Below are 12,740 nucleotides of genomic sequence, written 5' to 3'. Positions count from 1 at the left end.
ATTTTATCGACTTGCAAGAATTTCAATTTACAAACATCAATTAAGATAACGTAATCGATTAAGATTACGATAAGGTACTGCTTTAATGAATCACTATTTCTTTTACTTATACTTAAAAATTTGCTTATTTAATATCTCAATACAATATTAAATTTATTATTATTGTAAATTCTAAAATAACACAAATACTCGTTGATTATTTACGACACATTTCCTTCCTCAGCGACGTTAATTCTAAAGTCAGTAAAAGGATATCGAATACATTTACATAATTAACATTTACATTGAAATCCTCAAAAGAAACTTTGTATGTAAATTACCAAATCATTGAAATGCAGCTGTATGCATATTTTAGTAAAATTCCGTCGTAATATCGAGTGCGTGATGTAGAATTATTTAAATATTTAGTTCTATAAATGATAATAATGAACCACAAGTCTGTCATTATAATTTAATACCTATTATGGAGTCCCCGCTCCATGTTGTTTCAAATTCCAAACAACGGAAATTATTAACAGAGAGTTATAATAATATTAATAAATTATAAATATATTTAGCATACAAACATGGTCGGATCCTAACGTAGATAACTTTATGTCTGTGTTTTAGTAACAGGCGGCCGATATTGATATCAATCAAAACATATACAAATAAATATAAATTACACCCAAACTTGAAGCAGTAATCGACCAGCTAACGTCTGAAGCAAAAATCAGAATCACTGCAAACTGCGCCAACAGGCTAATGAAATTAGTAATAAGTTTAGTTATGTAGTAATTATGCAATCATCTGCAACTTACAGAAATACCTAATAAAAAAATAAATATACTACCCGCAAAATTATTTAAGCAATCAAAGCCAATAATAAACACATACGTGCTCGTATCGAAATCTAAACAATCCCACAGCAACTGCGCACCGTATTACCGCACAAATTCGCTGCGAGCAAGTTTATGCGCATGCGCATTCGTACTATAATTACGCTCTATCAATGCGGTACTGGTTTATTGAAAGCCTAGTTGAGGGGCGGGGGATATTAAGATGATGGCCGGCTTGTAATTTGATGAATTAAGGAACACACCCGCAGGCCTTTAACAACTTGTAATGACGCCTAAAGACGTCTTGATCGCACAACGGTTTAGATTTACGAGAAAAAAAATGACATACGTGTTTTTGTCAAATTTTATATCTATAAAAACAATGTTTATTGATTATATATATAATTATACATATAAATTATCTATATAGTAACGTTTTTACGCGCATATCTACTGAGCGACTGCACGAAATTGGAAAATTCTTTAAATAATATTAAAAAATTAACAAAAAAAAAAAAATATATGACGGTACGAAGTACCGGTAGGTTATATGAAAAATCTGCTTAGTTCATTTAATCTATTTTGTTATGCTAGGTATATAAAACATGAAATCCTTGCACACGACACAAGTGAAAGTCTTTCTATATCATTGATTACGATCTCTAGTTTTTGTATAACATATGACACGCCACTTCATTATTGTGTAAACGAATAATACAATACTCGACTTAAGTACCTGAAATGTTCATTGTTTGTTCAATTTATAGTATATGTTTACCTAGTTTCATAGCGATAACATTGTCCCTACAATGGTTCGCCTGACAGGCGGACATGATAGAGCCTTGTAGAGGCGTGGTCGAGACCGCGAAACGGCACGTGAGAAACTTAGGACCGATGAGCAAAGTTAGAAGATATTTACACGCCATGTATTAACTTTCACCCTTAAAAAGATCACTTTGTTTTTGTTATTTTTAATTAACGCCTAATTGGTTATTATTTTTGAACTTTTTCGAATATTTTGTTGAAACAATTTGAAGCTCTATGTAAAAGCCGTATTTTATGATAACATTAAATTGATACAGAACCCTGTTAATAGCAATACAAAATAATTATTTATATATCTTTCCGTATCTCTATCTGTTGATCAAAACAAGGATTATTATACTCTTCAATAATGTCTTTAAAAATCCTCGAAGTTCGCCTTGTTTAATTATATTAGACCGTCTTATTATTAAAATCGTCTTATTGTTTATTTTAATTTATATGAAAAAGTCTACATTACCAAAGAAGGTGCTCATAAAAGTTTACGTATAACAATAAAAACAGGAAATTTCTTTTTCACTATATTTATATTATCTTTACTATACCAAGAAAAGAAACATAGAATTCAATTATGCAATAAAAGTATCATAAATAAAAGTCGATGTTACCTCTACCCAAAAAATACAAATAATCATTATAAGCAACAAAATAAAAGGAGGCCATTTATAAAAAAAAAAAAAAAAAAAAAAAAAACAAATCATTTGTATCATCGGTAACATTCTGCATAAAAAAAAAACGATAATTGCTAGAACGATAACAGAGTAACAGTATACACAAAACGGGTCTAGAAATGGGAAACTTACCCGGGTCGCACATCAAGAGATAAATCAGCAATGACGGTGTTGCGATTAAATCCGTGTCGTTTGGAGACAGTCGAACAAGCGGCAACTCGTGAGAACATGGGAGGGAACGGTTAGCAAGCATTCCTTTACTAGCACTGCCTCTTCACGATCGGAATTGTAAATTTAACGTGTTAAGAAAATTCGAAACAGCAAGATGCGATCTTTACATACAGAAACTATTACTAATGATGAATGAGATAGTTAATTTATCAAAGTTTAGAATCATATAAATAAATAAAATTATGAATACCAAAACTAAAACTATTGATAATCCCCGATATATAGATATATTGATTACCTGCTTAATTTCGAACAGATCGGCTTTTGCGTTAAAGTGTAAAAAAAAATCCAAAAAAAGTAAGTAAAGTGTAACAAATTAAGTAGGATAACAAACCGTTTAGCTATATTAATATAACTTTTAGTAATAATAATGCCCATAGCACGCTCTGCTCTTATTAATCTTAAGCTTTGCTTTTGCATAAATTTTACTAATATAGGACTATATGTATGTTAACAGACATGTATAATATTTATTTTTTTAATCAACCCTACTATCAGTCCACACTCCACCTTGTTAAGAATTTCATTCGTTAATAAAAATACATTTTATTCATCTACTCAATTAGCATTTAATTTTAGTTTTATATGAAGAAATTGGGCAAGAAGGATTTTCCTTAATTTTTTTTTTTTTTTTGATAATTTTTACACTACTTGTTATTTTAAAGTATTCTACATTATTGTTTTAGTAGACCTAATGAGTTTTAATAGTCATGTCGCCGTAAGGAATGGTGTTAGAACGACAAACGCTGTATTATATTCACTTTCGCCGGCGCATGCCTATGCGCATTGATTCCCACCGGTAACGTTAATATTACTCCTGAGGCGGCTACAAATGTACGTAGGCAATATTGATTTGAACCGTTGATTTGTTACTTAAAAAACACAGATATATAGATGTATTATATAACATATGGAAATTAATTTATTTTTATATAAATCTTGTTATTACAATATAACACTTTTTCGAATTCACAAAAAGTATTTTTCATATAGGTTTGTTTTTTATTAATAAACGTGATTTTTTTCCTAAATCTCTAGTTTAACTTAGAAAATTATTTTTTAGTTAAAAAAAATTAGAATGTTGAAATTTTTGTAGATATGTTTATTATTATTTAATACTTAAACAATCTATCATAAATTCAATTGACAGTGGAAATTAGAGAATTTAAAAACATTAGAACAATTTAGAATAATGACATAGAATTGGATACAGGCATAATTTGTGTGATGACCTCCATAAACCTTTTTCTTGCCATTCTAAAATTATAGAGAGACGATAATAGTCCATTTATTTTGATATATGTGTGCAACATCGCTGTTTTATATAAATCGCTTAGTTCGTGGCAATTTTCTCCAACAGCCCTTTAATTATGTAGCTCATTAGCAATCTCCCACAACATTCAGAAACTAGTTAGTACGTGGTAATTCCTGAGGTGGTGCAATGAAGAATTTTATCGCCAATGTTCAATTAATTATAGATAACATTCGAATTTCTCTTGCTAAATTATTTATAACACAATATTTAACTTTCCTTTGTGCTATCTGTTGAACAAATCGCATAACATTACTGTCTTCTAATAAATCAATACAAACTCCGCTAATAATAGCCTCCTTTTCATGATCATATTAAGTAAATAAATAAAATTTATTTACGCCTATTTTAAGGATAAATAAGCAGACATAAAGTTCCACTAACTATATTGACAGTATCCCAAACAAACATTTCAAATAACTCAATATGGTCAAACCCATAAACAGAATTTAACCCGAGACTGAAAACCAATCTTCCAATAAAAGTTTCCAATAAAATCTATTACACTTCTCATGTGGACATTTCATCTAGCGAAGAGCTATCTAGGCGTGGTTTGTCCTAGATCTCATTATGCCATTGTGCCGTATAGGTTTACTGCAATATAGGTAGAAGATGAGTTCCTGCGATACCTTAATTGACGAGAGCTTGTGTTCCCGAAACCTAAGAGCTCTGTATAATAATGGCGCATAATACCTTATCGAGAGTTTGCTATTAAAGCGAAGATTCATGGACGCTTCGTAAAATAACAATTATTTGACGAAGATCCATCAATTAACTGGCCAATAAATGTTATGTTTAAATTAACTATTACTAATAAATGAGTTATTATCAAAATAGCCATTAAAAGTTTAACTAAATACGTAGTGAATTAGCATCCAAATGTTAATTCACATAATAGGTTCGAGAAATAGCCTTTTCGTATTTTCTAGTAAAAAGTTACAATGAAATCTTCTTGGTTGTGTGGTTTTGATTACATAATAATTGTGTTTGCTCGCAAACGAAAAAAAAACCGACTTCAATTACATCGAAGAGTAATACAACGTAGATCGACGAAAAAATAGTAATACTTTGTTCGTATTCCATATAACGCGACATTATAAAATTGTAGAATTATATAATGTTCTACTGTTATTTCTAACATTTTGTTAGCGATTGTAGGCAGAAATTCCATAAAAGGCCCGTCGTCGATTCGCGCGAAGCGCTGACATCGCTTATTACGGCGGGTTTTTTAGTTGAAGCGGATTTATATTGAATTACGGTTTGTCTTTTTTATTAAAAATATGTAATGTTCATGTTTTCACACAGCTCCGATGCACGACTGGAGTTTACCCCTTCAGATCAACTGTCTAAATAGGCACAAAAAGGCTTACTAGTCTAAGGAATATATTATTACTATATCAAATTGTAAATAAATGAATGCAATAACGCCATCTATCGGAACCTAATTGCGTTATTAGAAAACGTCTGAACGCCATCTCTAACAAGGTCATTCGTTCAGTAGATTTTACTGTTCAATTTTTTCATTCCGGGGCCTTAAATGAAAATCGATTCTTAAGGAGAAAACTCCAAAAACAGTCAAGTAAATACGCCATATCAGATATAGCTCAAAAAGTTCGAGTCAAATCTCAATTATATTTAAATGGGACCACATGACAAGCACCACCTATCGATTAAAAAAAGAATCATCGATATCGGTCCACCCAGTAAAATAGTAATGAGGTTAATATAACGTTGGTCGACGTAAAATAGCCAAGTAAATACCCAGTATTAGCGATAACTCAAAAATTAAAAGCTCAAATATATTTATAACGAATAAACTGCTACTCTCTACTCTAGTGGAATATTGTAATTTGATCGATAGTGAACGAAGTAATTTCATTACATTTTGATAGATGGCGTTGTGGCAAAGTATTGAACATGACCACAGTCGTCTTAACATCGTCATGTAAATACGTGTCATCAAAGATTACTCAAAAATTGCTCATTATATCTCAATCATATTTAAAACGGACGACATGACAAGTATTAGCTTTTGATTTATACAAAAAAGATCAAAATCAGTGCACCCAGTAAAAAGATATAACGTATAATACAACGTAGGGTGACGAAAAAACCGTCAAGTAAATACGCAATATTAGATATAACTCACAAATTACTAATCAAATCTCAATTAAATTTGAATGGGACCACGTGACAAATAGTAGCTTTTAATTTATATAAGAAACGTCAAAATCGGTGCACCCAGTAAAAAGTTATGAGGTATAATCAACGTAAGGTGACGAAAAAATAGTCGAGTAAATACGCATTATCAAAGATTACTCCAAAAGTTGTAATCAGATCTCGATGAAATTTAAATGTGGCCACACGATAAACAGCGGCTTTCGATAAAATTAAAAATTATCAAAATCGATACACCCAGTAAAAAGTTATTGCGGATTTTCAAGAGTTTCTCTCGATTTCTCTGGGATCCCATCATCAAATCCTGGTTTCCTTATCATGGTACCAAACTAGGGATATCCCCTTTCCAACAAAAAAAGAATTATCAAAATCGGTACACCCAGTAGAAAGTTATGTGGTATAATACAACGTAGGTCGACGAAAAAAGCGTCAAGTAAAAACGCATTATTAGATATAATTCGAAAAGTAGTTGTTAGATCTCAAATAAATTTAAATGGGACCAATCGGCACACACCACCTTTCGATTAAAACAAAATTCGTCGAAATCGGTCTACCTGGTCAAAAGTTCTGATGTAACATACATAAAAAAAAAAAAAAAAAAAAAAAAAAAAAATACAGTCGAATTGAGAACCTCCTCCTTTTTTGGAAGTCGGTTAAAAAGACAACATTTTAAAAATGACCTTCACATTTATTTGTTTTTTTGTCCGCCAAATGGAGGAATCCAGCGAAAAAATACATTGTATAATTTTACTTTTTAAAAAATACGACTCGAGCCGCGAAATAAAGTGACGCTTGCCTAATGTAGTCGCAGTAAAAGTAACACAAATTGGTTTAAGCGTTTTCAGTCAGGAAATTTTGATGTCAAAGATATATTTTGGCTCTGGTTGCCCAGTTACAGATGAACGTCACGACATTTTTGAAGTAAAAATAGAACTAAATCGACATACATCGTACATAATAATTCGATTCAGCCTGTAATATCCCACTGCTGAGCATAGGCCTCTTTCCCCACGTAGAAGAATCAGCTTAATGAACCACGCTGCTCTAATGCGTGTTGGTGGATATATTCCCTACTATAAGTAACGATCGCTAGCATGTGTACATGATAACAACCGGGACCGATGACTTAACGTGCTCTCCAAGGCACAGTGGGGAGACCCACAAGGACTGCACAAACACCCAGACCACGGCAAACATCTGTATGCTCAATGCAAATGTTATATAATTATAATAAACAGTTAATTTAAATACATTTTGTAAAATCTTACCTTGATTTTCTATATAAAATATGAAGAGACTTTTCCCTCGACCTAATATTTATACCTATTTAAAATAACTAAACGTTGTTTCTCGCTTAGTTTCTTTAAACTATATATATAATTAGGTGAGCAATAAGCTTGCATATCGTTAAAATAACAAATCGTAGAATATTCCTTATATTACAATTTTTTTAACTCATTACGTTACTCTTGTTTTGTACTTAAAGGAGTCATATTAGGAATTTATTCATCAAACAACTAGATCAATTATAAAAGTATAAAAATGTCAAAAAAAAATTACGTGCATGAACAAGAGAGTCTAAAGAATCGACTGCTGTAGAAATAAAATATACCTCACTTCAGCCTATCGCAGTCCACTGCTGGACACGGGCCTCCACAAGTTCGCGCCAAAAATGGCGTGAACTCATGTGTGACTTATGGTGACTATGGGCAACACCTACCTCATTAATACATAAATTGTATTAATGACTTCCAATAATCCAATATAGCACTCATGATTTTTCAATTTGACATAGAATGGCGAAAACGAATTATAATTACTTTAATAGTTACTAATTACGCACTAGGTAACAAGCTATCACTGCTAAGTAAGCTGTTGTCTGTGTAGAATTTATAATGTCTTTACGATAACGTCTCCTTAAGAGTATTGAAAACGGCACGTTAATGTCGGCGAGCGCACAATACTTTAATTAAATCGTCGTAGTACCGCGGGCCGTGCATCTAGCTAACGGGCCACACGAGGCAATACGGGATGGATTGTTCTCTGCTTTCCATATAAACTGCTGACCGTATCTCGCCTGCAGTAATTGAGCTTTGAAAAGATAGGAATATTTGCTTACTTGGACGTCCACGATCGGCAATACGTTATAGATAATTATTACTTGACGTTTACTTATTTTTTTATAGATATAAGAAGGATTCGTACAAAAAACTTACATACGAACTACAAAAAACATCATATAATTTCATAACAATTTGCTAATAAGACGGTATAGGCAATATCCTAAAAACAGTAACCCAACAATAGCGCCCAGTAAAACACGGAAGCTGCACAGTGAACATTCTCCTCACTTTATCTTAAATCCCTTTAATTGGCAACTTTTACCGTCAAACAGTAGATTAACTAACGGTGAAAGAGGAGCGAATTAATTAGGCTGTATTTACTAGTGGAAGCTTTAATTGATGACGTGTTTGAAAACTTGATTGCGCTAAAATAATTACTTAATCTAAACATTTAATTATGGGAATGGAGATATTTATAAGGCATGTCTTGGTAGTAAGTGTCTTCATTTTTAAAAGTGCTTTCACATTCCAAATAAAATAGCATTATTTTGTGACACGATTAAATAATTAAATTATGAACAAGTAGAAAAGGAAAACGTTTTAAGCTATATATATAAAGTATATACACTAATTAATCTTCATACAGATCGAGATAATTTATTAATTGATCTGATGTTAATTTAAACGTCCTATTTTTTGATAATACTACATTATTACTTATTGTTGAAAGCATTTCAATAGAGAACCCAGCTTTTTTCGTCACTTTCTGTCTTAGACCTTTACGGAAAATTCATTTGACTTTAAAAGTGAAAAAATTTACCCTTACGTATATATATTTTTAGTTCGTTGATATACCACACTTTATACATATTAAGAAATAAACACGTACATTTACACACATATCTAATCTATCACACCATTTTTGGCGTGAACTTCTGGAGGCCTATGTCCAGCAGTAGACTGTGATAGGCTGAAATGATGATGATGATGATTTATATCTAATATATAAAATTCTCGTGTCGCGGTATTTGTAGTTAAACTCCTCCGAAACGGCTAGACCGATTCTCATGAAATTTTGTGTGCATATTGGGTAGGTCTGAGAATCGAACGACATCTATTTTTCATCCCCCTAAATATATAGGGTATTCCACCCCTAATTTTTTTTTAATTTTTAAATAAATTATATATATTTTTTTTATGATACAACACTAAAAAATACATACAACCCTAAATTTTCAACCCTCTACGATCAAACCCTATTTTTAAATAGCGTTTAGCGGCAAGACAACGTTTGCCGCGTCAGCTAGTAAACATATAAAATACGTATGAATGAACGATAGATTTAAACTGTTCGTACATAAGAGAGGTCAAAGTGTCCACATTAAAATGGTAATGTCGAGAACACAATTCTAAGACTGCGCCTATGCAGAACTTCAGCCAACACGTTGACATTTCAAGACAATTGAATATGCAATGGCTCTTTTTAATGGATGTTATAAATATCTTATGCTGTTAACGTTCGCTTTGAACAATTAATTATTTATGTACACATTTTCCATATAAAGTTGAAATATAATTATGTCTAGTACACTATTTTAGTTGCAATAAAACTAAATATTTATATTATATCCTAAATTACAAATTAACCGGCAAACTACATACATACATAGTGTACATACGTACACACGTGTTACAATTTTAAATAGATAACACTAGTATGGCAAACAAGCGTAAATTCTTCCGGGTGGTAAACGGCTACATCACAAACACTTTGCCGACCCTAACCCCAGTTCGCCCAAAAGCTCTGGCAACCTGACTCACCTCAGAAACTTAACACTTCTTGTGAGTTGTGTTATTTGTCAGCATTTTTTTTATCTTCTATAAGGTTTGCGTTTCAAATTTTGAGCAAGATATTTCCTATGTATGTATGTATGTATGTATGTATGTATGTATGTATGTATGTGTGTGTGCGTGTGTGCGTGCGTGCGTGCGTGCGTGCGTGCGTGCGTGCGTGCGTGCGTGCGTGCGTGCGTGCGTGCGTGCGTGCGTGTTTAAGAACTAGTTGACCCGCCGTTGATACCGTTAAGTTGTTTATCGTCGATATTTCGATACTTTTAGATTTTATGCACATACATATATATCTACTTCGTTGATTTATTTTTAACCGACACCAAAAAACTCAATTCAACCGTATACATATAAATTTTTATGTTTGTTCGGGGATAACTTCGTCGCTTATGAACCGATTTTGATAATTCTTTTTTTTTTGGTTGGAAAGGAGATATACTAAGGGTGGAAACATGATAAGGAAACCAGGATCTGATGATGGATTTCAGAGAAATCGAGGGGAACCCTCGAAAATAGTAGTGACGCCTAGTGCGTTTGTTAATTTTTTTCGTCTACTTACGTTGTATTACTCGTCGATGTAATTGAATTCGGTTTTTTTCGTTTGCTAGCAAACACAATTATTATTTATGTTTAGATAAACAAATAAAGCATTCCCTTGTTACCTAGCATTGCAACATGTTTCTTTATATGAATTCCATAGAAAAATGTCAAAATAATTAAGTAGATCATACATTTAGCAATAAAATAATTGTGACACGAATATCACGTTGTTAACATTATTTTCGTTAGCAATGCAAATGAACGGTATTGTCAACGGTGTAAGTGGACTCGTGCTTATTTCCGATTCTAACATTCAATTACACATATCATTACAAGTCATGAATTATTTATATTTTTACACGTTTCGTTCCGACAAGTCGTACCAGCGTCTTTGTTTATGATTATACACTTTGGATTCTATCCCTTTTCCCAAAGGAACCCTACTGAATTTTGTGATAAAAAGTATAATGTCCAAGATCTTATAATGGATTCAAATCATACTTGGTTTCATTTGAATTTATTCCGTAGTTTTGGCGTATACGCGGCAAATATACGGTGTCAGAAAAGCATATAAAAATTAAAAAATTTTAACCATTACTATCTTTTACAAAGTAGAGTTACACTAATATTATAAGTAGATAATTATAATAATCGTAAGTACCTCACGCTATATGACCCGGAAACAAACACAATATAAAACTAATGATCATCATATTACGGTATGATAAAAACCCCAACCCAAAAGTTGTTTCATTAAATAAAAAAACCCCATTTTTAAATATATATACATACATACGTATATTTTTTGATTCGTATAAAAAATTCTAAGAATACTTGACAAAGCAACTTTCCAAACAAAGAAAAAAGCTACATCAAAATCTCCTTCCGTATAAATATACCTCATGCCTACATACATAATTGTATTTGCTCGCTAATGAAAATAAACCGACTTAGATTTGCATCAAAAACTAATACAACGTAGATAGCGAAAAAATAGTCAATTAACTACGTATTATTAAGGATAACTCAAAAAGTACTCGTCAAATCTCGATCATATTTAAGTACAGAGAGAAACAGCGTTCATTGGAACAAAAATCAATAATAACAGTATACCCAGTAAAATGTAATTAGGTGTGTCTTACATTTTAAAAAAAATACAGTCGTATTGAGAACCTTCTCCTTTTTTGAAGTCGGTTAAATGTACATACTAATATACCCCTTTTTCCTTCTTATAAATAACAGAAGTATGGCGGTCAACAATTTTCTTGGAATAACGGGAAATACCCACCACGTAACATGAAGAATCAGAGTTAATTACGATTGTTATTGCAAACAACTCTTTAAATTGTATCAATTACTATTAATATGTTTGTTTACAAGATTAATCGTATTTTATGCATGTGTTTATTTATTTTTAGACCATTATCATGTTTATAAAAGAGAAATCGTACAATCTGTACAAATATTTAGAGATGTTTCGGTGAACGAATTATAAATGTACTTTTATAGCTGTAGAAGCCAAATTAATCATTTTTACTTTTTTATCTGTGGAAAAAAATGCCGTTTTTCATTTTGTGTCTAAGACGTGCAACACACATGAGTTCACGCCATTTTTGGCGCGAACTTGTGGAGGCCTATGTCCAGCAGCGGACTGCGGCTGAAGTGATGATGGTAATGATGTCTAAGACGCGTGTGTTTAGGCGTTGGCGCAATGGTCACAGAACTGGTTGTGGCTGTTGCTCTGGCGTTTGCGGGTTCGGTCCCCGTATAAGGCAAACATTTTTATTGGCCATACAGATGTTTCCCGTAGTCTGGGCGTTTATGATTGTGTATTGTGTGTGACCAGACCTCCGACGTACGAGAACACATATAATGCCTTGTCAGCCACACATGGCTGACATTTTCCAAACCAATTGGGCCGTGTCAGCCATATGTGGCTGACGGAATATGCTTGTTTTGAAAGCACGATTTTTCGTCGTCAGCCACGTTTTTTATGTTAAACTATATGTAGTATGGTTGACAAGGCCTAGTAAATTATAACTGTAATGATGGCATTGACACTTTTACTTACATTTTGAGAAATATCAAGTTTGTAAGTGGAAGTTTCGAAAACAAAAGAGTGATTACAAAAATAGTTGGTTTTTGCAAATAAAATTTATAGGTAAATGTTTTAATTGCTTTTATTTATATTTAAGTTGGCATTGGCAAAATAATAAATCAATTCTACATCAATCATCATGTTCAAACACGTTTAAAC

This window comes from Melitaea cinxia, chromosome 14 (assembly GCF_905220565.1).
Source record: "Melitaea cinxia chromosome 14, ilMelCinx1.1, whole genome shotgun sequence".
Lineage (NCBI taxonomy): Eukaryota > Metazoa > Arthropoda > Insecta > Lepidoptera > Nymphalidae > Melitaea > Melitaea cinxia.
This window is presented reverse-complemented; position numbering follows the sequence as displayed.